This window comes from Schistocerca cancellata, chromosome 1 (assembly GCF_023864275.1).
Source record: "Schistocerca cancellata isolate TAMUIC-IGC-003103 chromosome 1, iqSchCanc2.1, whole genome shotgun sequence".
In the NCBI taxonomy this organism is placed as follows: Eukaryota; Metazoa; Arthropoda; class Insecta; order Orthoptera; family Acrididae; genus Schistocerca; species Schistocerca cancellata.
In genome coordinates, this window is record NC_064626.1 from 1,215,920,667 (window position 1) to 1,215,947,808 (window position 27,142).

Genomic DNA, 27,142 nt, shown 5'->3' on the forward strand with positions numbered 1-27,142 from the left:
AATGCATCACCATAACTCCGGACATGCTTTACAGTGCTGTTCACAACATTATTCCTCGACTACAGCTATTGTTGAGGAATGATGGTAGGTATTTGAGCATTTCCTGTAAAGAACATCATCTTTGCTTTGTCTTACTTCGTTATGCTAATTATTGCTATTCTGATCAGATGAAGCGCCATCTGTCGGACATGTTTTTAACGTCTATCTACATTATTCCGTGATTCATTCAGTTTTCAAATTTTGTACTGACTTTTTGATCACCCGGTACATATGCTGCAGTAGAAACGGCGGGAAAAAAATGTTCTACACCGCCGACCAGCGTGCAGATTGTACGGGCCTAAGCGTTTTCGTTCGATAAAGTAAACGTATCGCCCAAACGAAACTGTGACCGAGATGCTTAGGGGGAAATTTCTGTGAAGAGCATACAGGGATTCTGCTTCCTCCACCGTGTACCTCACCGAACTACAATGGGAATTAATATCCGACAGGTTGTAGGAGCAGTAGATCGTATCTCCATACGCTGACAGGACAGGGAAGTGCCTAATGTCGGTACTAAATACCACACGCTGTGTGCGCGGTCCTTGCGGAGTATACATACGTTGAAGCTGAAACGGTGGAAAGAAACGTTCTACACGGCCGACAAGCGTGCAGATTGCGTGCGCGTAAGCGTTTTCGTTTCCGGCGGACATGTGGCGGCGCGTGTAAAGCCTCAATAATGTTGGCTTTGTGGGTTATTGGGCGGCGCCGCGCCGGCGAGGAGCCGGCCGCGTGCTGCAGCTCGGCGCGAATCGAGGAAGCCCGCTAGCGGCGGCCGCAGCCGCGCAAATCCAATAACGATAAATTCATTGGCGCCGCCGCCACCGCCGCCGCGCAGCGCCGCTCCGCCAGCTGCCCGCTTACGGCTCCCTCCCGGAACCCCCCCCCCCCCCCCCGGGCCCCATGCCCTCACCCCGCACTCCACCCTGTGCGACTTCAACCCTCCATTCCCCTTTACACCGCTTTCGCTCACCCGTCACGTTCTGCCCGAAATTGAAGACGTGGTCAGCATCGGTAAAACCAAAGAAGATGTTTTTTGTATCAGTTTTTTTTCTCGTCATTTGCTTGCTTACGAATTAAGCGCCCCACCCCCTCCCCCGTTGCATTGCTACAGATGCTACATCTATCACCGTTTAAGAAGTTACTACATTGCAGCTTGCTCTTGTGTAACAGCTTTTGCGTTTCCCTAGTTTCCATAGTTAGCAGAGTGAATGAGACTTCATATTGCTAAGAAACTGTTTGTCGAGGGGAAGTTGGTGACCTACCTTTTTACTACCTCCAACTGTACCTTTCTCTGGGCCAAATTTCATCAAATTCGTTCAGTTTGAGATCTCCTACGCAGGAGAAACGACTTTATAGTGGAAGGAATGAATGCCGACGCGTACGGTGTCAAACTGGTCTGCCGGCCGGAGTGGCCGTGCGGTTCTACGCGCTACAGTCTGGAGCCGAGCGACCGCTCCGGTCGCAGGTTCGAATCCTGCCTCGGGCGTGGACGTGTGTGATGTCCTTTGGTTAGTTAGGTTTAATTATTTCTAAGTTCTAGGCGACTGATGACCTCAGATGTGAAGTCCCATAGTGCTCAGAGCCATTTGAACCATTTGAATCAAACTGGTCTCGCTTTCAAAACTACCGCCACTAATTCTGCATTTTTGGTACGTACATACATGATTTGCGAGCCTGAGTGTGATTTTTAGGCGGTTTTCCACACTTGTTTTGGGCAAACACTGGTCTGATCCCAATTACCGTCTTACAAATAATGACACATGAAAAGCTAAAATACTTTAACACACAAGACAGTCTGCGCGATTCACACACGCATGTCCTGCGCTGCTAGCCGTCCTAAGTTTAACCCACGAGTGACCGGAAGGACATCCGGTCACAAAGTTGAAATACTATAAATGTGCGAAATGATAAAAACAGTGGACATCGTACGAGACAATGGCTGGGGGGGGGTAATGCGGAAACACTTCCCCCCCCCCCCCCACACACACACACACAAGAGAGCGAGAGCGAGAGCGAGAGCGAGAGCGAGAGAGAGAGAGAGAGAGAGAGAGAGAGAGTGTACGAATGAATGAATGAATATGTTGGCAACAGCACTCACGTTTCATTCCTGTATGGTCTTACTTGATGGCTGTAGTCGAACCTAAGTACGTATGTAATGAATTGTTCGTCGCCGAAACAGTGACGTGGTCGATTTTCATGAAATTTGACACTCTACGAGAACGTTTGACGCCTGACTTCAGTAATTGTACGGTAAGGTACAGTCGATAACCTCTGGCAGAATAAAATCCAGGCTAAACTACCGGGTGGTACAGTTAAACTGCAGCTACTGACAGAGGTCCAATGTTAGCTGTAATTATCGTACGGCAGCGAAACTTGGTAGATTTGCGAATGTATTAATGCGGAATAGGATCTACACTGGAAAAAAAAAATAGTTCCAGTTTTGGCTACCTGTGCAAATCTGGCGCTGTACAGCATGTCATCGGCGTCTAGATTAGATTAGATGCTCTGTGCTCATATTGAAAAAAACGGTGTAAGCGGCATTTAGTAACAAAATCAACCTTAGTGCCCGCGTCCTATTTCTAATCAGTCACGTTCGGAAACATTTCTACGTGTCTTCCTTGCGTTCACAGCGCCAGATTTGCACTTGGTGGCCAAATTGGAAGTAATTTTTTTTCAGCATAAATTGGTCCCGCATTAACGCGTTAAAATATCTACCAATTTTCACTGCCATACTATAATTGTAGTCCACACTGGGCCTGCGTGAGTAGGTGCACTTGAATTACGAGAACTAAAAACTCGGCCCGAATAGGCCGGTTCCGACCGGCCGCCGTTTCATCCTCAGTCCACAGGCGTCATTGGATGCGGATATGGAGGGGCATGTGGTCAGCACACCGCTCTCTCGAGCTATGTCAGTTTACGAGAATTATAAAAAGAAAAATGGTTCAAATGGCGCTGAGCACTATGGGACATAATTTCTGAGGTTACCCTAGAACTTAGAACTACTTAAGCCCAACTAACCTAAGGACATCACACACCTCCATGCCCGACGCAGGATTCGAACTGAAGCGCCTAGAACCGCTCGGCCACAACGGCCGGCACGAGAATTATAATCGCCCGGTAAGTGAATTTCGTTTCAGAGTGAAACACTGATAATAAACATATGACATCCACTTTTGGTCTCGACTCACTTGGAAATGTGATCTGTCGGAGCAGCTTTATTTTCTTTGTGAGTGTAAACAAACACTTACTTCACGTATCAGTCGACCACAATAGGCTACTATTGTACTTGGGAGTGAGGGCACTTCGGTTGGCCTATTTCGAATTTCGCGAGGAAGGACGCGCTCAACACTATATGCACAATTGTTTTCAAATGATTCACAGACCCCGTTCCGTAGTCGCCACCATACCTGTGCTTGTTTACTGTAACTTCACGTTGTTTCCGAACGGCCTCGGGAGGCCAACTGCAATAATATCGTGGTAGGATAGTGAAATCTTGATTTCAGCCGCTCAGTGGTGTTGATACAAGGGAGCGTAAGCCAGTTCCGTATTTATAACGAGTCTTGGCTAAAGAAGGCATCTGCTTCCACAGTTTCAGTTACTTTCTTGCGCTTTTATGTTCTGGTTGACTGATTTTTCTCAGTGCTTTCCTCCGAAGCGGATGTTGAATAGCTCCGATATGACGCTATTCCTTTTACGAGCCTTTTGATGTCGGATGTCATTGATGAACACATCCGTTTTCATTGCGCAACCATCTTGATACCGTCGCGGTGACTTTTATTGGACCTTGGCGTCCGGCGTTTATAAACGAGCCAGGTAAATTGGGCGGCGGTTTATTTTGAGAGGTTTCTCGGCTGCGGCTGCAGCTGCAGCTCGCTTTGTGCGCGGCTATTACAAGCGGCGACAGAAGACAGGCGGCCGGTCCGTTTGCGTGCCGTGATCCCGCGCCTGTGTTTGAAAGCGGGCGTGCCTTTGTGCGGTGGGAGCGCCGGCATCTGGCCGCCATCACGCGACACGCCGGCTACACGCACCGCCCAGTCCTACACGCAGCAGTCCCTCCCCTGTCCACCGACTGAATGCTGCTTCACCGCTTCTGGCGTGCGTTGCGGTAGGCGAAATACACTTGTTTCAGGAAGTACGTTACAGTACGCTTGTTCGCCCACTGCTTGAATACTGCTCAGCAGTGTGGGATCCGTACCAGATAGGGTTGATAGAAGAGATAGAGAAGATCCAACGGAGAGCAGCGCGCTTCATTACAGGATCATTTAGTAATCGCGAAAGCGTTACGGAGATGATAGATAAACTCCAGTGGAAGACTCTGCAGGACAGACGCTCAGTAGCTCGGTACGGGCTTTTATTGAAGTTTCGAGAACACACCTTCACCGAGGAGTCAAGCAGTATATTACTCCCTCCTACGTATATCTCGCGAAGAGACCATGAGGATAAAATCAGAGAGATTAGAGCCCACACAGAGGCATACCGACAATCCTTCTTTCCACGAACAACGAGATTGGAATAGAAGGGAGAACCGATAGAGGTACTCAAGGTACCCTCCACCACACACCGTCAGGTGGCTTGCGGAGTATGGATGTAGATGTAGATCCCAGAGCTGCGTTTACAGGCCAATGTTGCTACCGAGACACGAGTCGTACGTACTAATTACTTTTCTGTGTTCTGACTGCGCACAGCAAAATGAGTGATTGTTTGTACTAAACGTCAAAGGAGAATAAATTCTGACCTTGAAGTCCATTACGAAAACCAATTACGTATCGTTACTTCCTTGAAGCGTACATACCTTCCCTTCTCCCTTTCATTTTCTCATTTGAAGATACCGGTGATAGTACTCGCAAAAGTAGTATCTTGTACAAAGTTAGTTGCTGATAGCCAATCCACTGATATCCAACCAGTATATGAATAAACGGTTCATGTTCAGTCGCACGAGCAAACTGGACGAGTCTATCGCGTATTCTGTAGAGCGGACTGTGAAAGTTTGCCGCGCGGGATTAGCCGAGCGGTCTGGGGCGCTACAGTCATGGACAGTGCGGCTGGTCCCGGCGGAGGTTCGAGTCCTCCCTCGTGTGTGTGTGTGTGTGTGTGTGTGTGTGTGTGTGTGTGTGTGTGTGTGTGTGTGTGTGTGTTTCTCCTTAGGATAATTTAAGTTAAATAGTGTGTAAACTTAGGGACTGATGACCTTAGCAGTTAAGTCCCACTATATTTCACACACATTTGAATTTTGTGAAAGTTTCCGTGACGTCGTGGAAACGCATCCTTATAATGCACTCACTCCGTCTTCAGGCCACGAGTGGCCTACAGAGACCATCCCACCGCCGTGTCATTCTTGGTGGAGGATGCGGATAGGAGGGGCGTCGAGTCAACACACCGTTCTACCGGTCGTAAGTGGTATTCTTGACCGAAGCCGCTACTATCCGGCCGAGTAGCTCCTCAGTTGGCGACACGAGGCTGAGTGCACCCCGAAAAATGGCAACAGGGCATGGCGGCCTGAATGGTCACCCATCCAAGTACCGACCACGCCCGACAGCGCTTAACTTCGGTGATCTCACGGGAACCGGTGTATCCACTGCGGCAATGCATGTTACAATATATTTTTTAAAGACGTTGTCGCAATAACTTCGCTGTAGCGCTTTTTGTCTGCAGAGATCAAAATTTTAAAAATACACAAAAATTCATCGTTTCTGAAGATATTTGTGTGGAGTGTACGGCGGAAAAGTGCGACAGGGAACACTATAATGCTGCGAAACTAAAAAACATTTGTAACGTAGTGGAAATGCCAATGTTTAATGCAACCATCATCCAGTATATTCCCTCCTCCTTATCACTAAATGACATGATCCTGTCCACTTTTTTACTGTGAATGCAGAGCACGCGAGAGGTGCCGCAGTGAAGTATCTATGATCGTCCACCCCTGGGGTCTTGCACAGATGTCCCTGCGCTAAAGCAGCTTACGTACAATGTGGATCCGTATTTCTTGATGCGAGGCTATAATAAGTTGTCGAGTGACAATTCTCTCCGTGCTATTAAATGGGCAATCAGAGGGATATCAGAGATTTTTTTTTAATGAACGCATGAATCACGTAGCAGACACAGCCACAGATTGCTAACAGGCGATGTAAAGACTATTTGGCTAAAACTTCACACGTAGTACAGTTAAAATACATAACACCATAAAGCTATACATAAATTACAACCACATATGAAAACAAACTCCCTGTTGACACACTACTCCGCGTCCGGCCATCCTGATTTAGGTTTTCCGTGATTTCCCTAAATCGCTTCAGGCAATTGCCAGGATGGTTCCATTGAAAGGGCACGGCCGACTTCCTTCCCCATCCTTCCCTAATCTGCTGGGACCGATAATCTCGCTGTTTGGTTCCTTCCCCCAAACCAACCAGTCACGATCGACATGGAATAAAAGTCTTAGGAAGACTGAAAAATAAAGATAAAAATGAGGTTGATCCACGAAGCCAGAACAGGTGTCACGCCCAATCCCTGAAAGCGAAGATGATGATGAACTCTGTCAGTATGCAGCGCTTTCGTCAGAGGGGGTGATGCCGCCTGCTCTGGCCGTGCCCGGGCATGGGCGGTGTAACTGGTGCTCGCGAGCCAGCCGCACCGCGCCACGCCACGCCTGTCAGCCGCGGCCGCCCCCGCTTCACGGATTAGACGCGCCGCTGCCCGGCCCTTCAAAGGCGGCCGCCGGCAAGAACAAGGGGCCGCCTCTCTCCACATCCTCTCTCTCCTACTCAGCACGTTCGTCGCTCCCTATTGTCCGACCGCCCGTCTCGCTGATTGAGCTGCCGCCTCCTTTTTTCGGCCTACCGCGATGCGGAAGTGATGTACCTTAACCTCTTCCAGGTGCGCGGCGTATGTGTGTTACGATTTCAATTCTCGCTCCCTCGTTTTTCCCTCAGTCTTTTTAGTACTCACATTTTTGTAGTACTCACGTCGTCGTACTTTTTTTTATTCCTTTTTGTTATTAGTAATCACACAACATAACCCACCATCTAATGTAATTAGTGGGTCCTGTTTCAAAAAGTTTCCTGTTAAATTACAGTCGCACCACCTCTGCTACAATGCCATCAGGCCCTGGAGCTTCATTTGGGCAGATATCTCTTAAAGGGATACACCACTGTGTTATCACCATATTCAGCCCGGATCCTCTGCTCTTACTTGGCCCGCTAGTTCATCATCGTCAGACAACACGGGCAGGAGGAGAACATCAGCAGTTTCCCACCAAGACTCAGTCATCCAGTCCCTGTGCTGACGGTGGATAGCACCATGGGTGATCCTATTTTCTCCTTGACCAGCCTGCAGTGGACTCCCCAGGGGTCAGTAGCCAGCTGGTTCAGCACGTACCGTTCCCAGCTGCAGAGTCCGACTGCCCTTAGCTCCTTTTGGAAGAGCTCCTTGGCTTCCCGGTATTTCTGAAACCAGTGCTTTTTTTTCCTGCCAGACTAAGCTATGCTGGTAGTACTTGTTAGACCTCTTCACAGACTGACGCATCTGACCCAGTTCAGCAGACCATGGCGATGGAGAGGCCGCTACGGCACTCCTGGTCAGTACAGCTGCCTTCACCGCCGTGATTAAGTGAGCTCACCAGCTGCTCGGCGTACTCCTCTGCGTTTTCGTCACCTTCTGACAATGTCGGAATGTCACATACCGTTGCAGGCACTCCCAATCAGCCTTGTGATTGAACTGCACCTCCCACCCCATCTCCCAGTGGCTCTCTATCGCTTAACATGAATGTCACAAGTACCTTCCAGTCTTGAAGCGCTGGGCGTCATTAAAGTGACGTCTATATTCGTGCCATCGCCCCCTCCGCCAATGTAGGGGGGGCGGGCAGTGTGTGTTCCCGACCTGTTAGCAACGGCAAGTTGCAAAGCCATGATTGTTTCCTCCGCCTTTCCTCCATTTACATCCCGAGTGGCACTGAACCGTAAGAGGGGTTTCGCATTAATATCTGCCATCACAGTGCATTACGCCGCCGCAAGCGCAATGCCACACACATGAGATAGTCTAAGTGCTCCTCTGTATTGCCACCGCACTGGAAGTACAAATTCACTAGATACAGCACTCCCAAAGGTGACTGAAGTTCCACGAAATTGCAGTGGCTGTTGACAGTTGTGACAAGACCGTGATTCTTAAGTCACGTTATTATATTGTAGTTTTTGTTATGTAGCCCCAGATCACGCAGTTAACGTAAGCCCATGTCAATCATGGTAAGTTTCTATCTTTCACGAGCAGTCGCAGCAAAGTGGTACGCACTTGTTGCTATTTGTGTCTTTAATATTTGTCTAGCACTAACCGATTTTCGACTTCGACAGTTATGCGAAGTGACACTTGCGTAAGGGTGGAATGTGGTGGCATTCCAGCGGCGCCAAAGACACTTTGGTTTCACATTCTTGGCTTTGCCGGCCTACAGTCGGACTGTCACATTGCCACCTAACATAGACCTCGGGCTAAGGTACAGGTTATCTGTCAACCACACCCACATTTTTGCTTTGAAATTCGAGAAATTAGAGCCAATACGAGGCTTACCGGCAATCATTCATCCCACGCACTATTGGAGGGATCCGATAGTGGTACCAAAAGTACCCTCCACCACACACCATTACGTGGCTTGCAGAGTGTGATGTAGATTTAGACATTAGGTTGAGAATGTCTCTTGTCCGCAGCTCGTGGTCGTGCGGTAGCGTTCTCGCTTCCCACGCCCAGGTTCGATTCCCCACGGGGTCAGGGATTTTCTCTGCCTCGTGATGACTGGGTGTTGTGTGATGTCCTTAGGTTAGTTAGGTTTAAGTAGTTCTAAGTTCTAGGGGACTGATGACCATAGATGTTAAGTCCCATAGTGCTCAGAGCCATTTGAACCATTTGAGAATGTCTCACGTGTGAAATATTTTAGAACCTGATACCCTACAGCGTAGTGCAAGTGTTGCATTGGTTGATCATATAACCACATTAAAACACTGAAAACACACAGCAGTCCGTTTAGAAGTCACATTCTCAGCATCTGGTTACCTTACTTACTTAACAACCGCTGCTTGTAATCCGTGAGATGGATACTACTAAAATGCAGTACACCAGGAAAATAAACAGAGGGGATAAATTACATTCTAATTTGCCGAGACTGTACAAATGACAGATTTCAGTGCAAGGACTCTAATTTGCAAAACATCATCTTACTGTCACATGTAAAAATTGTTTTTTGCTAGTTTTGTCATCCTAGGACGATATGAGGGATACTGTTGTGTGCGACTTCGTACAAAATGGTAAAGTGAGGTGGGCTACAGAGTGTTGGGGCAACTGTCGTCATAAGAAAGCTGGAGAGGAGCAGAAATGAGAGTCCAGCCGTCACAACAGCAACAGTGGAGACTGAGCAGTGGCTAGGTGGCTTCTGCGAAGCTCCGTGTAGCGATGTGCCTCCTGGAGTGTTAGTGCAGTCAGAACATTCCCATTTTCCAGACGTGGTCTCGTGTGTGCTTTGAGTCATTGAAAGCTAATAATGTTAAAGAGCTTCTGTTCCCACTTTCAAGTGGCTTTACCTTCTCTCGAGAGAAGTTTCAACGCTTTCAAGTGGTTCTGTACCGTCTCTGAAACACATTTCCGGTAATATATTCACTGATTTTCTTTTCTCCGAGAATAAAGGATCGCATAATGCAAATCACCTTCTATGTCGATTAAATCTTTTTTTTAACGGCGATTGTGATGAAAGGTGTTTAGTTAAATTTGATAAATAATAATATGGGGGCTTTGTTGGAAAAAAAATTGGCATCAACGACTAAGTTAGAGAATCTCTGGGAATGAGGAACACTACCCATACGATTCACATAATACACCTGAGAGCAGGGCTGCAACTGAGCCACCGCGTGTTTAACGAGTCGTGGGAAGCGGCCAGCAGCCTCGCCTGCAGCTGAGCGCTTTCTAACGCGGGGGCGTAGTTGCGTCAGCGCGCGGACGTCGTAGATTACGGCGGGCTCCATTCTCCGGAGAGAAAGCTGGCGGAACAATAAGGACGGCGAGGACGCCGGGCCGCCGTGGTCGATGCGTGCGCTGCCCACGGCGGCCATCCAGCGGCGCGTGTGACCGCGTGCGTGCGTGCGTGCGTGCGTGTGTGAGCGGACGCAGCCCGCACCCACCTAGTGACACGTATTGATCCGCTCAGCTGCGCGCCTCGCCGCTGACACACAGAGCGCCCGCTGGACACCCCTCACCCTTCACCCCTGTGGCAGCGCCAGATGAGGCGCGCTGGTTCTCCTTCCTGCCTCCAGAGCCCGCCGCGATCATCCACCGCCACAGGCGCGGAACTGCCTTCTCTGGCGCGCAGTTTGCGCGGTTCGAGTGGCCCTCTACTACATGGATCTTCGACAGATCACACGTGAGAGTTTTCCGAGGACACCTCACCGTAATCGTTAGACGGAAACATTTACCGAATGCCAATTCTAAGTCGGTTATGAATCATGTTTCTCGGACTGCTGTAACTGGACGATTCCTTTTGATAATTCAAATATACGTGATGTAGTTCAGACAAATCCAGTAGATACAACCAGGGGACCCTTGAAACTTTCGCACTTTTATAGTTTTAAATAATTACAGTATTTGGAACTAGGATAGGTCGTTGGGATAAGGGTAAGTGTGGGAATGAACAGAAAACCTCTTTAAAAATGAATTTATGATACATCATTGTATAGATTTCCATGTGTCCAAAAACGTATTTTGCGTTCCGAATCTTAATCCTATGACTGGCAGATATGAGAGACTGTCGGAAGGGCCACATAACCTATAAAAACATACACATTTTCAGTTACAGTGAGTACGTTATGCCATAGGAGCAATATGTAAATCACAATTCAAGACGACAATCGCAAATACGTTCGTCGTCTCGGAAATTATATTTGTTTAGAAACGTCAGTTTGTACCACGCGCAGAGATAATAGGCTCTATGCCAATGCTGTATACAAATTGTCCAGTAATAACTAAAGCGTGTCTCTTATTCGTGATTAACAACTTAGCGTCGTAAAATATATGTGTGGAACTGTGCGACCATAATGCCATTTTGCCCATGATAGTTAAATGTTTGAATTTTCCACAAATAATAAGTTTTAGCTCAAAATCGGTATTCAGTGTCAGAAGCCGGTTAAAAAACCTTTCTAATGATATCTCGTTCATCCCTGTGCGATTAGCACGTGTTGAGAAATTGGGATGTTGAATGAAAAATCCTGTCCGATCACCTCAGCTTCGAAATGAAATGAAAAGGAGGTTGGTATAACAATAATTATTCAAGATATGTGAAGCAACACCATCTGAAAGTCGTACAGCGAAGTCAGACTTTTCATTTCCCCACCCCCAAATGGCTGAAGTGTGGTATAATCACGACTTCTCCGCCGGCCGGGGTGACCGAGCGGTTCTAGGCGCTACAGTCTGGAACCGAGCGACCGCTACGGTCGCAGGTTCGAATCCTGCCTCGGGTGTGAATGTGTGTGCTCTCCTTAGGTTAGTTAGGTTTAAGTAGTTCTAAGTTCTAGGGGGCTGATGACCAAAATAAGTAAAGTCCCATACTGCTTAGAGCCATTTAAACCATTTTTTTCTGAACGACTTCTCCATTTCATCTCTCGCGGATGCCCTTATGTACATTTGGATCCTTGTTCCCTGTCGACTATGTTGCGATTAGAAACCTTTGAAAAACAATATAGTTAAACAGTGTGGTTTCTCCTGAGATGAGAGATAGGCAGAACCATTACGCTTCTTCCAAGCGTATTTACGAGGGCTGTTCAATAAAGAATGATCATAATTTTTTTTGACATCATACCTTTACTCATCCTCGAAATTTTGATTGCCCTTCTCAAAGTAGTCTTCCCATGAATGCGATGCACTCGTCCCAGCGTTTCTGCCAGTCTTCAGATACATGCTGTGGGAAAAACAGACTCTCCATAGACCTCCTGTAACACTGTATAGGCCTCAGCTGAAGGTTTGTTGAAACGAAAGCAGAATCTCATAGCCGCGTATGTTTCTCGCGTGTTACCTCCATTGCAGCGGTAGGCGACACTAAACATGCCTGACTTTGCCTGCCTTTCACAGGCGGGAATCAGGAGTCCCAACAATGAAACTACTACGGCGTGTTTATTGCACATTAAGCTAACAGAATATCGTTAGATTAAATTTTAGCGCGAGAAATTATGACGCAAAAAATTTATGATCATTCTTTACTGAACAGCCCTCGCATTTTCAAACATGCACGGCACACTTATTGTACCAAAACTTCCGTTTACTCCTCAAAATAAGGAATAGTTCCCACTCAGAATTCGTATATTGCTCAGCTTTTAAATAACGTTATACGTTGAATAAAATTATGTTGGAGGCGTGGTGAATTGAGGTGGTTGTTTAATCGTATTTTTGTAAGTAAACGAGTAAGTAGGTTCAATTTACCTGGAAATGTATGAACCCGGATGTACAGTGAAGTACTTCGAGAAAAAGAACTGAAGATTTATCACAGAGAATTGTCACTATGAAAATATAGTTTGGAAATTTTTTCGTACTTCCATAAGTCACAAAGTTCGTGAGAGCGGCAGAGGTCGATGATCGATACCGTGCAAAAACCGTTGTAAATTAAATAAACAAATTAGTGTGAAGACATGAGATATTAACATCTGGGTAGTACTTGTATGTGAATTGTATGTGCGCGTCGTTTTGTCTCAAAAATCCCGATTACGCGATTCTAATCTCAGTACTGAAATAATCGTGTTATCCGTTTTTTGCCATAATTGACAAATCATGTCGTGAATGCACTGGCTGTTGGTAATGGGCAGGTAGAGAAACCGATGAGAACAAATTGCAGGTAACGGAAGCGAATTTGTTAAACAATGCCGAAACAGAATATTCCTGAGTCATGAACTTATCCTTGGGTAACTTGTCCGTGACAGTTCCTAATAACAAATTAAATTTGTTACTGCAAAAAATTGTAATTTGACCCTTAAGTTAAAATGTCAAGGTTGTTAGTATGTTCACTGCATAACAAACTAAAAGAGTTGCTTTGGGAGTGAAAAATGGCTAATGAAAGATTTTTTAAAAAGGAACAAGATATTTGTTTGTCGCTGACTCCCTACTCCCTCCACAGATGGTTCTGCACTTGTTCTGGTTGTTTTTGAAGGTTTTTATGCAGGCGCTGAGTACGCTGTAGGACAGTGTTGTGCGACCGTGTAATATTGCAGTACATGCAATGAAATATATCGCAGTGTACACCATTAAATCTTCTGACTTCGTTTAAAAGCAAATACGATACGGGTTCTAAAATGAGTAAAGTAATCATTCATACATATCGCTCTTGAATGAGAAAATGTAAGAGATATCTTACAAAATACAGCCACCATACATTTTTTTTTTTTTACCGTTTCGGATTCTCATCCATTTTCAAATGACGTAGTATATTTGTATCTTCATCAATACTAAGTTTTTTAGGCTGCATTTTGAACTCTGCAGCTACTTTTTGTTTTCTAAATTTTACATATTTGCTTTGCATTAATAAGCACAATACAAACACTTTCAGCTTTATTGGTATTGAAGATCAAACTTTGTTTTTATGGTTCAATCGGTATTTTTTAGCACAGTTGGTTAACATATGGTTACTGGAATAAGAACAGTTACTAGTTACTTAGAGTAATCATTTCAATCGAGAAATCTATTTTGAAATTTTATATTTTTATGTTACTTCAACCATACGAAGTTTTGTTACAACCTGTATTTTCGAATCACGTGTAGTTGGTCTAATAACAATCTTCTTGTTTCAGGTAAATAATTGGTGTCCAATTCCTGTCAATCAGTGAGTATTAACGTTTACATACCTAAAGACTAAGAATTATGACTGTAAAAAGCTGAAAAGGCTTCCATACTGCCAGTTCGTTGTATCATATTGTGTGTGTGTGTGTGTGTGTGTGTGTGTGTGTGTGTGTGTGTGTGTTTGTGTTTGTTTGTGGGAGGGGGTCGCCGCATGACCACGAAATTCTTTTCTAAACTGCAAACTCATCGCCTGATGTTTAAATTAGAACGTGGCGTACTTGGTGAATAGCTTGCAGTGCCCACCTAATAACATGAAATGTAACGATAAACGCTACAGCTCGGTAGAGCATTCAAATAATTTTTGTTCGTGCCTTGTTAAGACCACCACAAGCCATTCACGAAAACAATTTTCCACACGTAATGCCATCGATCGCCCTAATAGCTCATGATATTTATTTATTGGCGGCGGGACACGCCACCGGTGGGCGCTTGGTCAATAGGAAATCTGTTTTCGTTGTGCTCCTGGTTTTTGTTCTCGTATTTTCTATCAGGCTTGTTCATCTCTCCCGTTGCAGTGTTCCCTCGTCTCCCCTCGAGCCCTACTCATCCCTCTTCCTCCCCCCCCCCCCCCCCGCCAACACACACACACACACACACACACGAGTCGCTGGAGTTTTTTGTCAGAGCTGTGAGCTTCGGGCGATCTCGGACCTCGGTACTACTCGGCTGTGCTCGTGGGACTTCGGTATCTGTCGGTGGCTCTGCGGTCGCCGCTATGCGGTCGATGCCGAAGTGAGAGCAGTAGCCGCGCGGCTGCTGTGCCGAGCGGAAGTATGCGGATGCAGTGGTTAGAATGACGTTTGGTGAACACGTGGTGTCCACAGACGGAACTGTTGCTTCACGAAATAGTGTCACTCACTGAACGCTAAAGCGGTACTCGAACGAGCATGTTGGATGAGTGTTGTCGTCGTAAGGAACGCCGGATTACTGACAAATGTAGCCAAATCGTTTTTTGACATTCAGGTTACAATTGCTCGGTTCAAGCGAAGAAAGAAGACTCTGCAGTGTACTTACCTTCTGGAAGTGGCTCCATGAGTTAACTTCAGAAGTACCGCAACAGCTCATTCCACAACAGACCGTCGGTTTCTTATAAAGTTATGAAAGCAAAATAATGAAGAACAGTGACTGAAATATACTGAAATATGTTAGTGTTATATGCCTAAGGCCATCGTATTTTGTGAAGTGGCGAGTGCACTGAAAGCTGAATAATTTGTTGTGTTGGTGGAAAAGTGTGATAAAATTTTCGTCGCATTTTTATTCATAGGTACAAGCCCCACAACACCATTTAAAACAAATCAGCTTCTTTAGTACCCTGTTACGAATGAAGATAAGCAACGCGTTTCACTGTACTCCGTAGTGTTCGTCCATCGCTTGGATGTTTGAATCCCAATCTTAATGACCTATCCACGTTGTGTGTTCACAGAATGTGGAGTTCCTAATCAGTTTTTGCCCGGTATTTCATTATTTTTTAAATGCAAAACGTCATTGTACTCGTTAAAACAACACAACCGAAACACACAAATATTTAAACACCAAGGAAAAGTGTGCTCATATATCTGTGTGTCATTTGGGAAGTTTTAAAAACAGCTGTTGCTCTCTTCTTGTACTGTGAAATATTTCGTGACAGGTGATTAACGTTGAGCATGATAAAAGAAACAAAGCATACAAAGTTGCCTGTATTCACAGCGAACTAGATCACCCGCCTTAATTACCTGTACACTATATTCTTCAAGGCGCTGTACACTTTCCTAAGCTAATTGCACCTGTGCTGCAGTCACCCCTCTGCCGTTTACTCCCCCTAATGGTGCAAGGGTGAAAGCGGTAGACGGGTGGCTCTGTATTGTTGTAATTGTACTGTGATCTACGTCTTTACGCCACCATTTTACCTAGAAGTGGGTCTCCTATCTTTCATCTGAGGAAACAGCGACAGAGGCTATTTATCTTATGTAAGCAGGTGCGGCAGCACCATACATACACAGGTGGCTCGTGTGTTGTCAACTTCCTCAGAACGGACTGTTAATATTTAGTCGCAAGGGCACTTTCACAACATGCATGTACTTGTTAAGCAGTGGAGGACTAGTTTGCGTAGGTTGGTTTCTGCAGAACATTGCAAGCTGTTTTATTGGTACAGGGTGAGTCGGGAGGAAATATACATGTATTGAGGGGAGATAGTATTAGTGATTCTGAACAAAAAACGTCATATGGACATAAGCACTATTCCAAATGTTTCGCGAGGCAGACCACATTAAATGTACAATGTTATTTATTTTTCTGTATTATTCAAACAGTATTGTTTACAGTGTACTACAACAGTGTAGAAAAGTAGAGACGAACCGTTCATGCAGGGCACATGTGGCCTGTCAAGGCGGGAAACTACCTCCTATTGGCGTACAAAAACTGCCCAAGTAGCTACAGCGCACGCGCGTCGCACGAAATTTTCAGTAATCTCGCGCTATCTTCGTGCGAAGGAGATTTAGTTTACCTTTGCACTGCGACGCGTTCTCGTCGGAGGGCGCTGTTTTCGCGTTATTCAGGAAAAACGTACATGAGTGGTATTATATGCCTTCCATCTTGGAAACCATTTAGAATAGCGCAGATGACCGTAAGAAGTCTTTTGTTCAGAGTCACCAATACTATCACCACTCAAATCATATATCTTTCCTCCACTCTCGCCCTTTTTGTTTATTAAAAAGAAAAACAGGATTATACTGTTTAGTTTTCGGTATTACTGAAGACTGCTTCAGAGAACGACTCATTACTTTCTTAAAATGGTGCGGTGTTATTCCATCTACTGCTCATTCATTATTGTAATTATTTTTTGAAGTAGACCTATTATTTCTTTTATAGAACGTATTATTTATGAAGCCGAAGTCTCAGTGAGCGTATTGTTAAAAAACTTTAACAGATTCATTACTCTTTAGTATGGCAGATTCCAATTATTTCTCAGCGTAAAGTAATTATACAATTACGCGTCCACGCATAATACGCAGATATCCCCGGAAGCATTATGAGACACGATTATATTACAGCAGTAAATTATTCTATAACTGGATGTATGTAAATTTTATAGCACGTAGTGGCGTACATTTGTGCGCGGAATAGTTTTCGCCGATTACACGCACTAAAATATGGTATTAAGTGTTCACTTTCTGCCATACGAATGTGTCTAACTTTGTCGTGGGACAGAAAAGACAAAATGTGATGTATCAATGACACCATGCTTGTATAATTCCAGAAAATGTATAGTTTTTGGTTGAACAGGAATTTTGCAACTCTGTGAAAGGTGTTGTATGGCTTCAAGTTATAAGTAGCGAGCTTTTTTGAATTTGGAGACCTGTCCGCATCAGCACCGTTCCAACGGAACACACAAGTCTATTTCTCGATAGCCGTGTCCTAAAGTTCTGGGGCTGCTGTCCCGTTTGTCACGAACATGAGGTAAATGACTGCATTCATTTATGCGCAGTATTTATACGAGACCGCTCAGTGCATAATTGAGTCCATTTTAAGAAGTATGCGTAGCGTATTTATTAGCAAGTTAATAGCTGAGAACGAGCACCTTATCTCACTGTTGTATCTTGCTTGAAGGACTCGCATATTTAATCGCAGTTTGTGCCCTTAAGGTTTACTTGTCGATGGGAAAACACAGTGAACTACTTGTTTATCTAGTGCGGGCATGAAAATTGTACAAATGAATTCAAGAAGCATTTACCTAGGCTGTCACATTTGCTTTGGAACGTTGGAAGTAGTTATGGAGGTGTTTAAATCCAGTCGGTGAGATCAGAATACAGGTTGTTCAACGCGAAAAGGAGGGGCAAAAAATGTAAACTGCGCTAAGACGACAGTCCATGGTATGGTTGCAGTCTTGACCGTATGCCGCGCTACCATTTTCATTGCGGTGTGCTCTGGGCCTCGACTATTTGTGTTCCTTCCAGTTTGTTACGACAGAAAGTCGGTCATACGCTTTCTATACCGTGAGAATTGTTGCTGAACTGTTAAAACAGTTTCATTATTTGGACATGATTGTCAATAAAAGTCGTCGTTAACCACTGTTGTAGTATAAATAACACTGCTTGCTCTTCTCACTGTTACTTCGAAATTTTGTTTGTTATTCAAACGGTCATTAATGTGACTGAAAAATTTAACCATAACTAGGCGTGCCGACTTGCTTTTTGTATTTTTAAACGGTTAGTATCTTTGGATTCACAAGATACACGCTTTGTGTATTTGGTTCAACCTGTGGTACTGTAGTTAAACTTCTCGGGTTACGTACAAATCCCTATTGTTGACTGCGCGTTGTGACATCCCCAGACGAGATTACGTGTGTCTCATTTTCCGTGAGTACCACATTACTCGTAATCTTATTCGTCTGAAAAGCTGATAATCGTTGCCCGATTCACAGTCAGTTCGTGTGTTGTCGTCGGTGTTAAGGTACTCTGTTATTATTTGTGTTACATTAGACAACCAGCTCCATCGCTAATTACATTTGCTCCCTTCGACAGCCAAATGACAGCTCACTCTTAGGACACTGCTACGAGAATAGCACGGCAGGGCGTCTAATGAAAACATTCCAATAGTTACCAGCGAATTTGTGCCGTGTCGGGATGTTTACACAAATGTAATGGTAGGAGTAACTTCACAAATAGGGTGCTGTCAGTTTGTTATTTTTGACGCAAATAATATACACCACAATTTAAATAACGTTTCAGTAGTTTATGAAGAACAATTATTGCCTTATTATTAAGAGCTTAATTTAATTTCTACCACCAGGCAATTAACATAACTGCCATTAAATATAGAAAAAGTTAATTTTACGTCTTTATGGCTCCTTTGTCTGGAAATTGCATATGATTTAATAGATAGTATGCTAAAGCTCTTCTGGTGATTAATACTCGCCATGACTTAAAAAAAAGTGGAATCTGTGGGCTCATCTCGTTATCTCCAACTGACGTGGATGGCACCAGTGAAGCGGCGTTTATCAGTGTCGTTAACACGAACAGAACGTTGACCAGGATATGTGATGGCCAGGTTTACGGTGGCGATAACACGCTATCACAGAGCCGTGATAATCTGAACTTTTGCGTCTAAAAACGTTTTAAAAGCATTCGCTTAGTAAATCGGTGTCAACATACGACATACTGCATGAGGAAAACAAGCAGGTTATCAATAGTAGTGACGTGGCGAATAGAAAAAATTATAAAAAGCCCACTGCAGGTGACTTATTACTGAACTAGTTTGGCTGTAATAAACGCAGTGTCGACATCAAAGGCGAACCCACAAACCCTGCACTGATGACCTTTGTAGCTGTTGAAAAATATTTCTGTGGAGTACAATGAGGTGGCAAGTCCATTAACTGCTTTGTTGTTGTTGTTGTGGTCTTCAGTCCAGAGACTTGTTTGATGCAGCTCTCCATGCTACTCTATCCTTGCAAGTTTCTTCATCTCCCAGTACATACTGCAGCCTACATCCTTCTGAATCTGCTTAGTGTATTCATCTCTTGGTCTCCCTCTACGATTTTTACACTCCACGCTGCCCTCCAATACTAAATTGGTGATCCCTTGATGCCTCAGAACATGTCCTACCAACCGATCCCTTCTCCCAAATCCTATTCAATACTTCCTCATTAGTTATGTGATCTACCCATCCAATCTTCAGCATTCTTCTGTAGCACCACATTTCGAAAGCTTCTATTCTCTTCTTGTCTAAACTATTTATCGTCCACGTTTCACTTCCATACATGGCTACACTTCATACAAATATTTTCAGAAACGACTTCCTGACACTTTAATCTATACTCGATGTTAACAAATTTCTCTTCTTCAGAAACGCTTTCTTTCCCATTGCCAGTCTACATTTTATATCCTCTCTACTTCGACCATCATCAGTTATTTTGCTTCCCAAATACCAAAACTCCTTTACTACTTTAAGTGTTTCATTTCCTAATCTAATTCCCTCAACATCACCCGACTTAATTCGACTACATTCCATTATCCTCGTTTTGCTTTTGTTTATGTTCATCTTATACCCTCCTTTCAAGACACTGTCCATTCCGTTTAACTGCTCTTCCAAGTCCCTTGCTGTCTCTGACAGAATTAAAAAGTAATCGGCGAACCTCAAAGTTTTTATTTCTTCTCCATGGATTTTAATACCTACTCCAAACTTTTCTTTTGTTTCCTTTATTTCTTGCTCAATATACAGATTGAATAGCATCGGGGATAGGCTACAACCATGTCTCACTCCCTTCCCATCCACTGCTTCCCTTCCATACCCTCATCTCTTACAACTGCCATCTGCTTTCTGTAAAAATTGTAAATAGCCTTTCGCTCCCTGTATTTTACCCCTGCCACCTTCAGAATTTGAAAGAGAGTATTCCAATCTACTTACGTAGAATAATCGGCATAAGAGAGGTGGTGAAGGTTGTTTTTTGGCTGAATACTAGACTCTTTATACGCCGTGCTATGGCAGAGTAATTACTTCTGTAGTTTTTCTTTATTTTTATTATCTTTTTACATCTGTTGAGTGTCGACTATAAAGGTTGCGAGAGTAAAAATGCGACGCGGGGCTGTGACGCCGGCTCTGGACACGAGGTAGAGAAGAGCTGGTTTGTGGGGTGTGCAAGGTGAGTCCACGGCGTGCCGTGCAGGCAGCCTTGAGATGCGCGCCGGGTCAACGGCCGTGTGTGCGTGCTGCTGGCTCCGGCAAGTGCAGCACTCCTCTGTCCACAGAGGTAGAGTCCGCCAGGCTACACTGCACGCCTCCGCCTGTACAGTCTGGTGACCGTGCCATTCATCAGCCTGTCGGAAGGGTTGGGGGGGGGGGGGAGAGTGACATTCATCCGCCTGTCGGAGGGGGTGGGGGAGAGAGTGAAAGTGTCCCGCGCCCAGCAGAGGTCTCACTTGTCCGATCTCCGCAAATTGCTCTGCTGTAAGGTAGCGTGCTAACACAGAGGTCAGGAGAGACTCGACTAAGAAATATATAGAATGAGATTTTCACTCTGCAGTGGAGTGTGCGCTGATACGAAACTTCCTGGCAGATTAAAACTGTGTGCCGGACCGAGACTCGAACTCGGGACCTTTGCCTTTCGCGGGAAAGTGCTCTACCATCTGAGCTACCCAAGCACGACTCACGCCCGCCGTCCTCACAGCTTTACTTCCGCCAGTACCTCGCAGAGCACTTGACCGCGAAAGGCAAAGGTCCAGAGTTCGAGTCTCGGTCCGGCACACAGTTTTTATCTGCCACGAAGTTTCAAGAAATATATAATTACAAAATTTTTATCGGGGGCGGTATTCACGATTTAATTAATTTTCTGTCGGAGGCTATCAGAAATTTCTTCCTAATGACGGGATCGCCAGAAATTAAAACGGAAAACGTAAAAACCATGTCACAAACGCGATTTAAAAATCGTTTCTCTTCTATTTGGCAAAGTGTACTTTAAAATAAAGTAAAATGTGGCACCTACCTGTATTACCATGGCACCCACGTTGTCTTACGGACCAGTTTACTCTGCTGTGGTTGATGCGCTCCGGCGTCGGTTTCGGTTTCGTATGTCTTGGTCAGCGAAAGGAAAAGTTCTCGTCTAACTTGATGTAATTAGGTGGTAAAGTGGTGTGGAAAAGTAGGTACCGCTAATGATCGGTTATCCAGGAGTGGATATATTTTATTGACTGGCATGAAAGTGATTGGTTTCCCAGATACATCTACTGTTGCTGTGTGTGTTCCGAAATCGATCAAATGTGTTGTGTGAATAGTCAACATAAATAAGCAGCCTGAGAAACTCTGTAACAAAAACAAGCACATTTCTTAAGTATACCACATAAAAAAAATTGTGCGTACTTTTGTAGAATAACGTAGCTCGAAAACTGAGTCTCAAAGTAGGCAAGGGTGCATTTCAGAAAATTGTAAACTACGTTCAACGCACAATAGCTTTGGTTGATGAAGTGTGGACTAGCTCAGGTGTATGAGCGTTGGCGGCCTGACTGTCTGCAGTGACGTAACAGCAGCCAAGTAAAGGTGCTGAAAAAAAATGGCTCTGAGCGCTATGGGACTTAATTTCTGAGATCATCAGTCCCCTAGAACTTAGAACTACTTAAACCTAACCTAACCTAAGGACATCACACACATCCATGCCCGACGCAGGATTGGAACCTGCGACCGTAGCGGTCACGCGGCTCCAGACTGTAGCGCCTAGAACCGCACGGTCACTCCGGCCGGCAAAGGTGCTGAAAAGCAGGCGTGCTATCGCACGTGCTGCCAACAGCAAGTCCTTCAAGTTTCGGGAATCCGCCAGCGAAACTGGCAAACTGCAGGTGTTTAGTGAAGGATGATTTACAAAGTCAACATGTTTGGCTAGATTGGAAATTACGTTGAATCTGTCTACTTAAGCCAACAAACAATTATTGTAACAAAAATTTTTATATTCTTTATTGTTATTAATTCTGTAGGCATCTGTAACACTTTAAAACTGAGGTGACTGCTGATTTATGTTTTATGTGAGGGGTGGGGAAACCGCCCGAACAGCTGAGCGCGTCAACGCGTCGGAATTCGGGGAGACGAGCCTGTCTCAGATAGAATCCCCATCGCGGATTAACGACGTGGGCTGGTACGCCTGCCAACCTGGATGTGGTTTTTAGGCAGTTTCCTCGCACCTGACTAGGTAAACGCCGAGCTGGTAACCTCGTTCCGCCTCAGATAAAAATCACGCAAACATTTAGGAAACGTTCTCACACTTGAACATGAGACTCACTCCAGATGCAGACCTGGGTTACACAGTTTATTCCCGAGGGTGGTCGCGTCTGGAACAGCTCTGCCGGCCATTAACTGCCACTAACACTGCCACAACCCAGGTAACTCTGGAGGGGAGAGACAAAGGAAAACGAGGACGACGACGACTAGGATATAATCTGCGGGAGAAAGACAGTAGCTGTGAACATGGAGAATCTATAATGAAAGTAATACTGAATGCCGAACGGCGATAACTAAGGCTGTAGGGGTGAAGGGGCGTCACTGTCATTTCCTCCCACCCAAACAATGACGCCGATGATAAAACATGTTTTGAAAATAGTCCTAAATCACAAATCGTGTTCTCTCCTCCCCAGAACTGAACCCTGGTTCTGCGCCAGGAACAACCAATGCCACACTCAGTTGTCAGTAAAAGTGTCGCTGCAGAGCCCCTTTTGACAGGGTTATTTTTTGTTTTCACTGAATGCAGCTACAGTTGATGTCTTACCATCGTCCATTTGTCTAGTTACTCGTTCGTTTACCTATTTACCCACATAACAACCAATTTCTAAAAAAAATCTTACAGCAGGAGGGTCCACTGTTAAAATTGCAAGGTAAATCGGTGGTAATGCAGTCATATTGTATAAGAAAACGTAAAGTAAATAAATATAAAGGAAAGTAGTATGACAGTCTTAATGAGAATGAAAAAGAATGACGGCCAATACATTTGCAGGAGATACACATACTTGCAAAAAGAGCTGACCATTCTGCAGTTTAGAAACACTCGGAAAAAGAACGAAAAATGTGACCTCTACTTCTACATGATTTCTAAAGGCTAGATATTCGTTACTAATAAAAATTGTTGTTTCAATACTGAAAGCGCTCGAGTGTGTGTGTGTGTGTGTGTGTGTGTGTGTGTGTGTGTGTGTGTGTGTGTGTGTGTGTGTGTGTGTGTGTGTGTGTGTTGGGGCGGGGGGAGGGGGTTGGATTTGGTTTCTACTCATTAAGCGAAGCATGTAATATTACTTACGCTGCTTTAAAGTATTCAGGCTTGATACAATCTCTTTGTCTTTATGCTGTTTATTTCAATTTACTTCCTCTTTGACAGACAATTATGCAGCATTACAAAAAGGTACGTGCAGTGCGCTCGAAAGGAGTAAGGAATTCATTCACGACTAAAAGTTTCAGTTCCGCGTTTCAATTCCACTGCATAATGACAGGGAAAGAAAACAAACGGAGGCCATTAGCACATTATTTACGTAACGAAAAATGGGAGTATAAATTTTTTACAGACAGCTGCAGGTACCATAATTGCTGTAATTAAACTTCAAATACGCATTCAGGGAAAACATGGAATTAACGGAGTCATACGATGGAACAGATTAAAAAGTGACTGACTGTTGACAAGGAAATTAGCAATTCGATTGCATTACGGGAGCCGTTATTTCCATGTTACTGCCTCTCCCGCACTCCCCAAAAAAAAAAGGCCCTCTACCGTATAATAACAGAAAGAGCGAGCATTTTTTCGTCGCTCCCCCCCAGCTCATTTGGATGATGATAATATGCCGTTGATTTCCGATCGCATTAAATACGTACGTATCCCACGAAGAGGTTTTTTTTTCCCTGGGGGAATGAGATCGTAATTTAGCCCGAATGTTTCGCAAAAAAGTATTTATAAATGATCAAAATTATGCAAGGTTTATTCTTAGCGCCTGAGCATAACTATGTCGATATTTTTGCTTATCACCAAGAAAACTACTCAGATTTTTAATAATGACTCTAATCTCGAAATTTGGGAGGACTCTAATCTCGATCTTTGAGTGCGGGTTCGCATTTCTATTAAATCATTCACGAAATTGTCGAGTTTCAATCTGTTACAGAATATTTAGTTGCACATCAGTTGTATAGAAATAGCAGCTGATCCTGTGCCAGTACTCCGTTGAAAACTGTGGTCACGGACGTGACTGCTGACATTGAGCAGTGTTTGCCGTTTTGTTTATTTTCAGTTCCTTCGGTTCGGTTGTGTTAAATTTACGTCAGTTTGCTGTGGCAACAGACCTGCGGCTGGAAAATAGGCTAGACTGAGTTGGAGGAGGATAATGGTCTTATTTAACGAATACCTGCTTTCATCTAACATGACAAGGAAGTTGATTTGAGTATCTCTCCTCAGCAACGTCAATCCAGTGCTTGGTTAATCAGCAGTTGGCCGCTAAATGCGAAGGTCCCAGTTTTAATCTGCGAAGCACTTTCAAACCATCGCACACTTCGCTGCACTGCGAAAATTCATTCTGGGAGCAATTAATGTACGAGTAATTGTTTGCATTAGACTCACTTGCATTCGTCTCATAAATCTATGAGACCCACACGGTTACCATGGTTTGAGCAGACCCAAGGTTTTGACCGTTGTTCGGAATAAATATAAACATTGAATATACGACTGCGTCAGACGGGCGGAATAATTTTCGTTAACGTGCACGACCGAACTCGTGGCGCGGGCGGTACGGATGTGAAGTTGGCTGGCGGCGGCGCGTCGGCGCATTCCCACGTGCGTCCCACGCGTGCCTGTGGACCACCACGAGCGCGCGCTGTGGGTGGCCGTCCGCGTTCCGGCTTTCTGCACACCCTGTGCCGGGCTCCCGCTCTTCACGCCGTGTCAACAGCATTGGCAGGTGCAGACAAGCCGCCATACCGCACACACAGTTACGGCGAGACCAAAGATTTAAAGCCATTTTTATGCACTTCATAAATTACTAGCGACCGGCCCCAGGTATCGCACGGGTAGCCAGCGGCCGGACGACTTGTCTGGCGTAGCGATAACATACTGTAGCGCAAACCGTCCTCGTGAATCGGTCTCTCAGTGAAAACCGTATCAAAATCTCTGCGGCAGTTCCTAAGAATAGGCTTGACACACGCAGACAGGAACCGCGGCTGGGGACTTTAATTTATTATAATGTTTGTACAGAAGATAAATGGCCTTGGTTGCAGAGTAATGTAGTAACAACTACATGAGAAACAAGATTAGCAACCGCCCTCAGATTTACTGAAACATTTGGACTCCGGCTCAGCAAAGGTCTGACGACGTTAGACAATTTACAACTATTTTAATATTACATCGAAGCACTGATGCTACGCACTGGCCATTTATTCAAAATATAAGAATTACATTTACTATTTTACTCTTTGTTTTAAATAGCTATCGTCTAATAATAAATTCTCTTCTTATGTAATCCCGACACAGTTTCATTAAATTTTATGTTTATATTGGGATTACCAGTTTGATGTAGTTTTTGTTCTTGACTTCACAACTTTATAATGCTAGTTCTTTCTTTCTATTTGTTTCTCGAATGTTTTAAGCGCGTCCTCGTGCGCCACCCGTCAATTATAGCTGGCACTACTATGCTCGCTCACAGGTAAGCGCAAGCATTGTAGTCTTCTCTTGCTTTTATACGCTGACATCCATGCTTTGTCCAACCTCTACATATGACAAATTACGCTCAATAACGATGTTGTGGTCTTAACATTTTTCATGTTTTAACATTTGTATAGAATTTTGAACACAGTGTTAGGAGATTCTCACGTTGACTCTATTCTAGTTTTTGTGTTTCCGTAGCTCAGAGGATGATAGCTAATCAACCGAAAGAATTTATCATCTTGCTCTTACTACATTATGTTGCAATCAAGACTATTAAAATTCGCAGTGTCTTCCTCACCCCACGCTGTCGGGTTTCACAAATTTTTGATGTGCTTTGACCGTCAGGTATAGGGCGTTTAGAGAACGATATTTCTCCCCTGTTTGCCCTCTGTCTCGGAAACTTCCCGTAACTTGCAGGTAGTGGAATTCATACAAGTGAATGGTGTCTTTATAACTCTTTAGACTTACGCGAGACCCACCACTTGAAGCAGTAACAGCTTTATATCTAATATAAGTGTCAACTGACAGTATATGTGCAAAGAGCACAACTCAGTGCTTGGTTTCCTGTTTTCCGCAATCACCTTACCGTCAGGCTATCCAGGCACGCGTCGCGCCGGGCCCAGATTCTTGATTCCACTTGATTTTCTTACTATATCCGGCATAAGTTCATGCAGAATAAAGAGAATTAGAGTTTTTGCTCTAGGACTAGTTGTCAATTGATATTTCAGGTGGAAGTAAATCTGACAATCTGTGCTGAATTTACGAACCATTCTCCTTGTTAGACGATGGAATTGTCCGGCGTCTAATCGGCGGTGGGTGATGGACCGGCATCCAACTTGGGTCGTGCCAGTGGTGATTAGTCACTCACGTTATCTGTCATCGGTACTCAGCGGACACAAGTGCTTAAATTCAGACGCATTTTGCACACAGTTTGGAAGAACAGCTGCGCTCGCTGCTCAACAATTCTTAAACACACCCCTCTGCTTGTGAATTTAACTGGGTTGCAATACAGCGTTATTGTAGCGAAGTCCTGAGCTCCTTAATGGATCGATGCACGGTCCCAGGTCGTTATTTGACCGCTCTTTTTACTGAACTGTTCAAATAAGAGATAGTGGATTGTTACAAATGCAA

The 27,142-nt window shown here is 44.6% G+C and overlaps 1 protein-coding gene across 1 annotated transcript in view; it reads left to right on the plus strand.

Moving 5' to 3' along the window:
- Positions 1-27,142, plus strand: part of LOC126142207 (fibrosin-1-like protein) — a 454,843-nt gene that overhangs the window by 235,984 nt on the left and 191,717 nt on the right. The window lies entirely within an intron of this gene.